The following is a 9,253-nucleotide window of genomic DNA, read 5'->3' as shown; positions in this document are numbered from 1 at the left end:
TGCTCTTTCACTTCCTCCTTCACATCCACCAACTGGTCTTCATCTTCCTTGCTTAGCAGTTCTGAGTGTTTCCTTATTTTCTCCAATTGCTCATCCATCTTTTGGAGGAGGATTTATTGTTCTCTCTAGGATTGTTCTTGCCTTTCCAATAATTCTCTAGACTTTTGAAGGGGATCCTCAGCTACTAGCTCAAAAGATGAAGGTTGAGAGAAATTTTGTGGATATGGATGTGTTGTGGTGAGGTTGTTTTGAGTGGTATGGAATGAATCTTGTGAGTTGTGGAATGAATTTTGTGAATGGTGAAATGAGTCTTCTGTGTAGTGAAATGAATCTTGTGGTTGGTGAGATGAGTTGTATGGATCTTGGAGGAAACTTTGTGTCGAGGCATAGTCAAGTGATGAAGGATTTTCAATTGAAAAACTGGAAGGTGAGATTGGACAATTTAGCATAAATGAGTTGAAGGATTGCTCAAGCGATGATGGCTCTTGATTAATGGAGTATGACACATTGAGTGCTCTCTGATTTTGATCCTTCCAAGCACAACTTGAAGAATTGTTGAATTCATCACAGTATGGATCATCTTGTGGCATTAGGGGACAATCTTGCATGAATTTATTGAAAGCACACTCCAGTGATGATGTCTCTTGATGAGTGGAGTATGAACTATTGAATGCTGTTTGGTTTTGATCCTCCCACCCATAACTTGAGTGACTATTGAATTCATCACAGTGTGGATTATTTTGTGGTATGGAGGAACAATCTTCTATGTATGTATTGACAGCATAGTCAAGTGATAATGTCTTTGAATGATTAGAATGTGAATCATTGCAATTCCCTTCCCAGCCATCATTTGTGTGCGTGTCATAACAGTATGAGTTACTTCGGGGCTCTAGAAGGTAGTTCATTTCACTTGATTGTTCATACTCTCTCATTCCTTGTTGATATTTCCAGTCACTATGAGGATAATGACCTAAATCATCTTGTGGTGGTGGGCAATATCTCATGAAATTATCTTGATCATTTTCTGAAGCATATCCCCATTGATTGGGTTGCTCAGAATCTGTTAATTCTTGGTGATACTCCGAGCCACCATTAGGATAATGAGTTGAATCATTTTGTGGTAGTGGGTAATATCCCATATAATTCTCTTGCTCATCTTGTGGCTCTAAAGCATATCTCCGTTGATTGAAGTGCTCAGAATCTGTGATTTCTTGGTGATATTCCCATCCACCATTAGAATAATGACTTGAATCATATTGTAATGGTGGGTAATATCCCATGAAATTTGTTTGATCAAAAGATGAGTTGAACTCCATTTGAATTTTATAAAACACATCACCAATGAAAATTGAAATTCATGTCACAGATGAGAATTTCTTAGTGAGGCAATAACTCAAACACCTTGATATCAGCTTAAAACAGAAAATTAAAAGAACAAAAACAAAGAAAATGCTTAATCTAGACGTCTCACCCACTTAATCATTGTCAATCTATATCAATCCCCAGCAACGGCGCCAAAAAATTGATGAGGAAAAAAAACGATTCCATACAAACTCACCAGCAAGTGTACTCCCCACACTTAAACATTAGCATGTCATCATGCTAAGCTCAAGAGAAGCTATAAGAGTGAAGAGGAATGGCAGAATGTATGAAATGCAACCTATCTATATGAATGCAACTAAATGCAAAATGCTTTTACCTACTTGGTAAAAAGTAAATAAATCTTTCAAGAACAAATATGAACTGGATTTCACTAATTCAAATCATAAAAATGGAGTACAAGTGAACTTGCAAGAAGAAAATAGCTCATGAAAGCCGGGAACAAGGAATCGAACATTGAACCCTCACTGGAAGTGTATATACTCTAATCGCTCAGGTGTTTGAGGTTCGATTCTCTCAATTCTCTACTAATCTTGCTTTCTAAGGCTTGCTCTTTTTCTACCAATCAACAAAAGTTTAATGCACAAATACACAAATCAAGAGGTCTTTTAAGGGTTGTAATGGGGTTAGGGTCAAGGTAGGATTGTATTTGGTCAAGTGGACTAAAATCTGAATCCTTAATTAACTTAAACTTTCCACCTAACTTAGACAATCCATGTAATCACAATGCAAAACCTAACTGTCCATTAACCATGTTTTTCACATATTCATGCATCTTGATTTGAGTACAGTACATATGCATTGCTATCACCATTTACTTTGAGGCATTTGTCCCCTTTTATTATTTGCTCTTTTTTTTTCTTTTTCTCCTTTATTTTTTTTCTTTATTTTATTTTATTTTATTTTATTTTATTTTATTTTATTTTTTTAATTTTCTCAATGCATATGATTAAATTATTGAATGCATGAACATGTCCTAAACATTTCTTTCACATTTTCATAAAGATATACAACACCCAATTCTTAAACCAAACATTTCCAAACCCACTTTTCCCCACACTTAATTCATGAGCACTCTCACTAGTCTAAGCTAACCAAGGATTCAAATTAAGGACATTATTATTTTTCACTTAGAGTTAGTGATGAGCTAAAGTAAAGAACAAAGGGTTATAATAGGCTCAACATTGGTTGGCAAAGGATAATGAAAGGATAAGGCCATGTGGGTATGTAAGCTCAATGAAACAAGGCCTCAATCATATAAGTGCATGCATACATCAAATAATGGAAATATAGAATTAAGCAAGACAAAGATCACAATTTTAGAGAGAACAACACACACCAAAATAAAATTTTGGTTGATAAAATGCAACCAATCAAATAGGCTCAAAATCTCACTGATTTTATGTGTTCGAGCTCTAAAACCATGTTCCAAATTAAAATTTCTTCAAACAAGTTTTTCAAAAAGTTTAATTCAAATTAGTGAAATGTTATAAAAAGTTTCTTGAAAAAGAAAATATTACTTCAACCAAGTAATGGTAAAATATGCACAAAATCAAACAAACATGCAATCAAACATGCAAATGCAACAACTAACTACAAATAAAATTTAAACATTGGTGTTGAGACAGGAAGGTACTAACCCATGGAGATCGGTATCGACCTCCCCACACTTAAAGATTGCACCGTCCTCGGTGCATGCTGAGATGTGCAAGTGGACGGGATGCTACAACTGACGCTTTTCTCCAAAGATTGTGCGTAGGGACTTGTGTGTCTCTCCCATGTAAACGTCTTCTGGTTCCCTTCCTGGTGGGTGGTCTGAAAGCGAAAGGATGCGCACGCGTCAGGGACGCGTACGCGTGGGTAATGTTGTGCCTCTAGCACAGTGCCAACCCCAGACCATCACAACTCTCTGTTCAGCACGCTTTTACGCCGATTTTCATCCCCACGCATACGCATCGCTGACGCTTCTGCGTGGGTTGAACTTTCTGTGAGTGATGCGTACGCGTGAGGTACGCGTACGCGTGGGGTGGCTTCTGCTTCATGCACCCCTCCCGCGCGTCTCTCGCGCAACTCTCTCTCTAGTTGCGCAGACACATACGATGCGTACGCGTCGTTGACGCTTGCGTGTCAATCCCCCCTCCCCCGCCCTCCCTTTTTTTAATGCAGAATGCAAAATGCAGAATGCAGATGACTATGCATGAACATTAAGAAAAATAGAATAAAATAAAACTAAGAATAAAACAAAATGAAATAAAACCAAGACTGAAAAAGAACGATCGTACCATGGTGGATTGTCTCCCACCTAGCACTTTTAGTTAAAGTCCTTAAGTTGGACATTCAGTGAGCTCCTTGTCATGGTGGTTTGTGCTTGAACTCGTCTTGAAACTTCCACCAATGCTTGGACTTCCAATAAGCTTTATCAATACCAAGTAAATTTCTCAAGCTTTGATGGAGTTCTTCACAAGCTTTGAGCTCCCAAATTTGATCCTCATATATTTCCGGATCCCAAATCTTGTTTCTACACCCGTCTTCAAGTGGATCATGATGATTCCATCCGGGTGGTTCAGGCTTAGAATTCTCATTTAGGCACCCAAACATCCTCCTAGACCCAATTAATTGAAAATTATGCCAACCCTTGCAATCAGGCCTTGAGCTTCCAACCATAACGAACCTAGGATGGTGTTGCCAACCACTATCCATCTCTCTTTTACTCTTAATGCCATAAAGAGCTCTAAGTTGACCATCTGTCTCAAGTAAACCATATTCAAGTGGGAAAGTAAAGGTCAAGGATAAGAATTTTACCCACTTGAATGTTGTATTGGATAGTAATGGCTTTGGGAGAGGTGTTTCTAATGATCTTGCAAGCTCCACTCCCTTGTGCTCTTCTTTAAATTCTTCCACCTCCTTGTAAGCTTCTTCAATTTCAACCTCTTCCTCTTGGTAGCTTTCTTCCAATTTAATCTCCTCTTCATTGCTTTCCAAGGGCATGGGAGGTTGTGCTTCTTCTTCTTTAATCTCCATCTCTTGATCCACCTCTGCAAAGTCTTCAACCATGATATGCCTTGGAGGTTGTACACCCTCCTCAACATCAAATTCAACCGTCTTAGAAGGAGGTTCTATGACTGGACTTTCCCATGGATGTTCTGCATCTCCCAAGTCTTCAACCACTCTCTTTTCTTTTATAATTTCGGCTTTCTCCACTTGCTCTAGTACAAAATCAGACTCCTCCTTGATGTCTTCCCCTTCATGATAACTTTCCTCAAAGGTCTCTACTACCGCTACCTTTAAGGCCTCCTCTAGCTTTTTATGAAGTATGGATTCGCAAAGATGATTTCTTCTCTCTTGTTTCATGTCAATAGCATAACTGGGATCATCTTGCTCTTGGATTGATGGATATGGGTATTCTTGCACGGAGGGTGGTAGTGTGCTAAAGCTTGAGGGTTGAATATTGGAGGTAGAGGGTTGGTTCATGCGGGATATAAGATTTTGGAGTGTAGAGGTGAGACCAATGATATTAGAGATGAGTGTGTTGTTATTCAATAGAGGTTGGGGTGGATAGGAGGGTTTATTTGTTGGGAGAAAGGGCTCATAATACGGAGGTGGTTCTTCTTGATAAGGATATGGAGATGGTGAATATTGAGGTGGTGGTTCTAGGTGTGGTTCATATGGTGGTTGGTGTGGTGGATAAGGATTAGGGTCATATGGAGGTGAATGGTGGAAAGGGGCTTGTGAGTGTGATGGTTCAAAGTTATGTTGAGGAGGGAGTTCATAAGCATATGGTGGGGCTTGTTGGTAACCACAAGGGGTTCCACCATATTCATCATCTTGGTACGCTCCCTGGAATGGCTCTTGACCATAGTAATTTGGTGGAGGTGGTTTGTCACGAAGGAGTCCACCATAACTATTGTCTTGGTATGCATCGTAGAATGGTCGTTGTCCATGGTACTTTGGAAAGTGTTGTTGCCGAAAGGGTTGATCAGATCCTCGTGGCTCCTTCCATCTTTGATTGTTTTGACCTTGATGCATGTTCCTGTTATAGCTTCCATTCCTTACAACAACATTGGAACCAAACTTAAAGCCAGAGGGGTGAAAACTTATAGTAGCTAATAAAAATAAAAATTAAAAACAAAAACAAAAACAAATAAACAAGAAAAAGAAAATATTTACAATAACCAATAATAAGGAACACAGTTGCAATTCCTCGACAACAATCACGTTGCTAGTATAGTTTCTAGACCAGCAAAGAATCCCTTCGTGCAAAAGTTTTGGTTGTCACTTAAGCAAACCCAGTAAAATTTATAACCGAAGTATTCAAACCTCGGGTCGTCTCTCAATGAATTGCAGGGGAGTATGATTTATTATTGGTTATAGAAAAATGTATATTTTTGAGTTTTTGAAATAGGGAACAGGAAAATGAACTGGCAACAATTAAAGTATATTATCATGAAAACCATTGCAAGGTATAAGAACTGGAAATCCCATCCTAGTTATCCTTATTAGGTGTGATGAGAAATGTTTATTGCTCCTACTTAATTAACCCTCACTAAATAAAGGAAAGTCAAGTGGACTAATTAATTTGATTCCTCAAGTCCTAGTCAACTCCTAAGGAAAGACTAGCTTTAGAGGGATCCAAATCAATCAGCAAATTCCAATTTTCATACAACAGCTGAGTTTGATAACTCAAGTGTCACAAATTACTCAACCAAATCAAAGGGAGAGAAATCTAAATAAAATTAAAAGCATCAATAACATAAATAATCATAAATCTGAAATACCTCAAATTGCATTAAATAAAGAAATCAAATCTAACATAAAGAGTTCATAAACCAAATTGGGAAAATAAGTAATTACCAAGAGAAATAGAGAAACCAAAGTATTAGAATAAATAAAAGTAGAAGAAAAACATAAATTAAAGGAACATTGAACCTGGAATTGAGGAGAAACAATCCTAAAACTAAGAGAAATCCTAAATCCTAAAACCTAAGAGAGAGGAGAGAGCCTCTCTCTCTAGAAAACTACAATCTAAAACCTAAAATTGTAAATAATGAATGTTGTATGAATGAATGGATGGATTTTCCCACTTTATAGCCTCTAATATGTGTTTTCTGGGCCGAAAATTGGGTTAAAAACAGCCCAGAAATCGCCCCCAGCGATTTCTGATACGTCCAGCATGCGGCAAAGTCACGCGTACGCGTCGATTGAATTTTCTTCAGGTCACGCGTGTGCGTCGCCTATCTTCGGGGCAGCTATGGCAAATTAAATATTGTTGCAAAGCCCCGGATGTTATCTTTCCAACGCAACTGAAACTGCCTCATTTGAACCATTTTAGCTCAAGTTATGGTCGATTTAGTACCAAGAGGTCAGGCTGGACAGCTTTAGTAGTTCCTTCAGTTTCTTGTATTTCTTCCACTTTTGCATGCTTCCTTTCCATCCTCTAAGCCATTCATGCCCTATAAACCCTGAAAACACTTAACACACATATCAAGGCATCAAATGGTAATAAGATAGGATTAAAATTAGCTAAATTAAGACCAAAGAAACATGTTTTCAATCATAGCACAAAATTAGGAAGGAAAATGTAAAACATGCAATTACATGAATAAATATGAAAATAGTGGATAAAATCCACTCAATTAAGCACCAGGATGTACCACGAAATAGTGGTGCATCATGTACTAGGTCGCATCAAGTAGTAATAACTCACAAGAGTGAGGTCAATCCCACAGGGATTGATGGATCAAGTAACATTAGTGAGGTGATTAGTTTAGTCAAGCTAACAGTGGTGAATTGAGTGAAATTGAAGCAGCAAAAAGTAAATTGCAGTGAATTTAAAGTGCAGAATGTAAATCAGCAGAAGCTTAAAGAGCAAGAAAAGTAAATTGCATCAAATGTAAAGGGATTTGGGTGCAGAGAAATTAAAGAAAGCAGTAGATCAAGCAATCGAAAAGAACTCGAGAACAGTTAATAGGAAATTTAAATTGCAGGAAGATTAAATCAGATTAAATCATGATCAGAAATGTAAAGTTGCAGAGAAATAGAAGTGCAGAAGATTGAGATTTGCAATAAAAGTAAACTGAATTCAATGCAATTGAAATGTAAAAGTGTATCAACTATACTAAGCTCTCTGGAGTCTCTAATCCTCCAAGAGAGCTCTGGAGTCTCTAAATCTCCAGCCTGAGCCTCTATTCTACTCCTACTCCTACTATCTGTGCATCCTTTCTAAAATGAAACTGATGCCTTTATATAGGCTTCCTAAACTACTAAATAAAATTCAAATTGAAAATAAATTACAATTAAATACAAAATTCCTATTCTAGATGATCCTTGTGCCTTTGAGTGATATCAATTGGACTCTGCTTACTTTAGGGCTTCAATGGGCTTGAATTGGAATTGATTGAGCCAGAGTTGCAGCTTCCATGAGAGCGTAGCATTAATTTAGAGAACGGAGTGTTCGGGCACCCACGCGTACACGTCCCTCACGCTTGCACGTGCTTTTGCATTTTCGCCCATCGACGCGTATGCGTCCCTTGCAGCGTTCACCAAATGAGCGTAGCGTTCTTTAATTGAGCGCTCCCCACGCGTACGCGTCCCTTACGCGTACGCGTGGCCCTTCGAACTTGCCACTTCCACGCTGCCGCTCAGCCCACGCTTGCGCGTCCTTCTTCAGGTAAGCCACATCCACGCGTACGCGTCATGCACGCGTACGCGTCGATGGCTATACTTCCATTCCAATTTTTGTTTTGCTCGAAAACGCTCACTCTTGCAACATAGCATTCTCTTTGAAAACGAGCGCCAACCACTTCCACGCGTACGCGTCATGCACGCATACGCATGGGTCTTCAAAAATTCTTGCCCAACGCGTAAGCGTCTTGTACGCGTGCGCGTCGTGGTGTTTTTGTGCCAAGAGCCCTCTCTTTGTTTAAATCATGGGCCACGCTTTCAAAAGCATAGCCTAAGGCTCCAAATTGTGGCTAAGCTCCAAAATGTGCCCCAGAATTCCTCTTTTCTCCTTTTTAGCTTATTTTGTGCTTTTTTGCTTCTTTTTCTTCTTATTTTCTACAAAGTTTATAAAATTAAAAGATCAAAGAAATATACCATTTAAGCACAAAAGCATTCAATATTTAAGCACTAATCATCACTTTCTTGTATGAAAAAGCATAGAAAAACATGACATAATGACATGTCATCAGTACGCGTCGAATGCTTATTTTTGTTTTCACGCGTAGGCGTGATGTATGCGCACGCGTCGGGTCCTGTTTTTCATTTCTTACTTTTTTCTTCTATCCTTTCTTATTCTTTCCTCTTCCTTTCTTACTTCCTTCTTCTTCATTTCTTTAACTTCTCGTCCTTGTTCTCTTTCATTCTATTTTACTTAATTTATTTGCATACTTTTATTTATTGCATTTTAATTTTTTGCATGTTTTTATTTTCTTTTCTAAATTCACTTTTTCTTTCATTGGTGTTATATTTTCTACCACACTGTTGACTATTTCTTCCATTATTTTGGTGTTTCGTGACTTGTTTTATATTGTTGGGTATTATTATTTTAGGTCAATGTTAAAATTTTATGCCACTTGTATTCCTTGTGCATTGATATGAACTTATATTGTCTTTCATGACCCACTCTCTCTCCCCCATTGTTGCAAATTTTTTCACTATTGATATACCATTTGCTTCTACTATTTTTTCACTTGCATATTGTAACTACCATGTAGTTGAGACCCTCATTATTTGGCATTAATTCACCCATATTTTATTTGTTTTCTTATCTTTGTTTCTGGGTTACTTTTCTTCCTTTTTCTCTTCTTTCAGGATGGCCACCGAGACGGAAAAGGAAAAGCTTCTCAATGGGGAAACAGACATGTCCATCTGC

The sequence above is a fragment of the Arachis ipaensis genome, chromosome B6 (genome assembly GCF_059453495.1).
Source record: "Arachis ipaensis isolate K30076 ecotype BB chromosome B6, ASM5945349v1, whole genome shotgun sequence".
In the NCBI taxonomy this organism is placed as follows: Eukaryota; Viridiplantae; Streptophyta; class Magnoliopsida; order Fabales; family Fabaceae; genus Arachis; species Arachis ipaensis.
The sequence above is the reverse complement of the archived record's forward strand: the minus strand, read 5'-3'. Positions refer to the sequence as shown.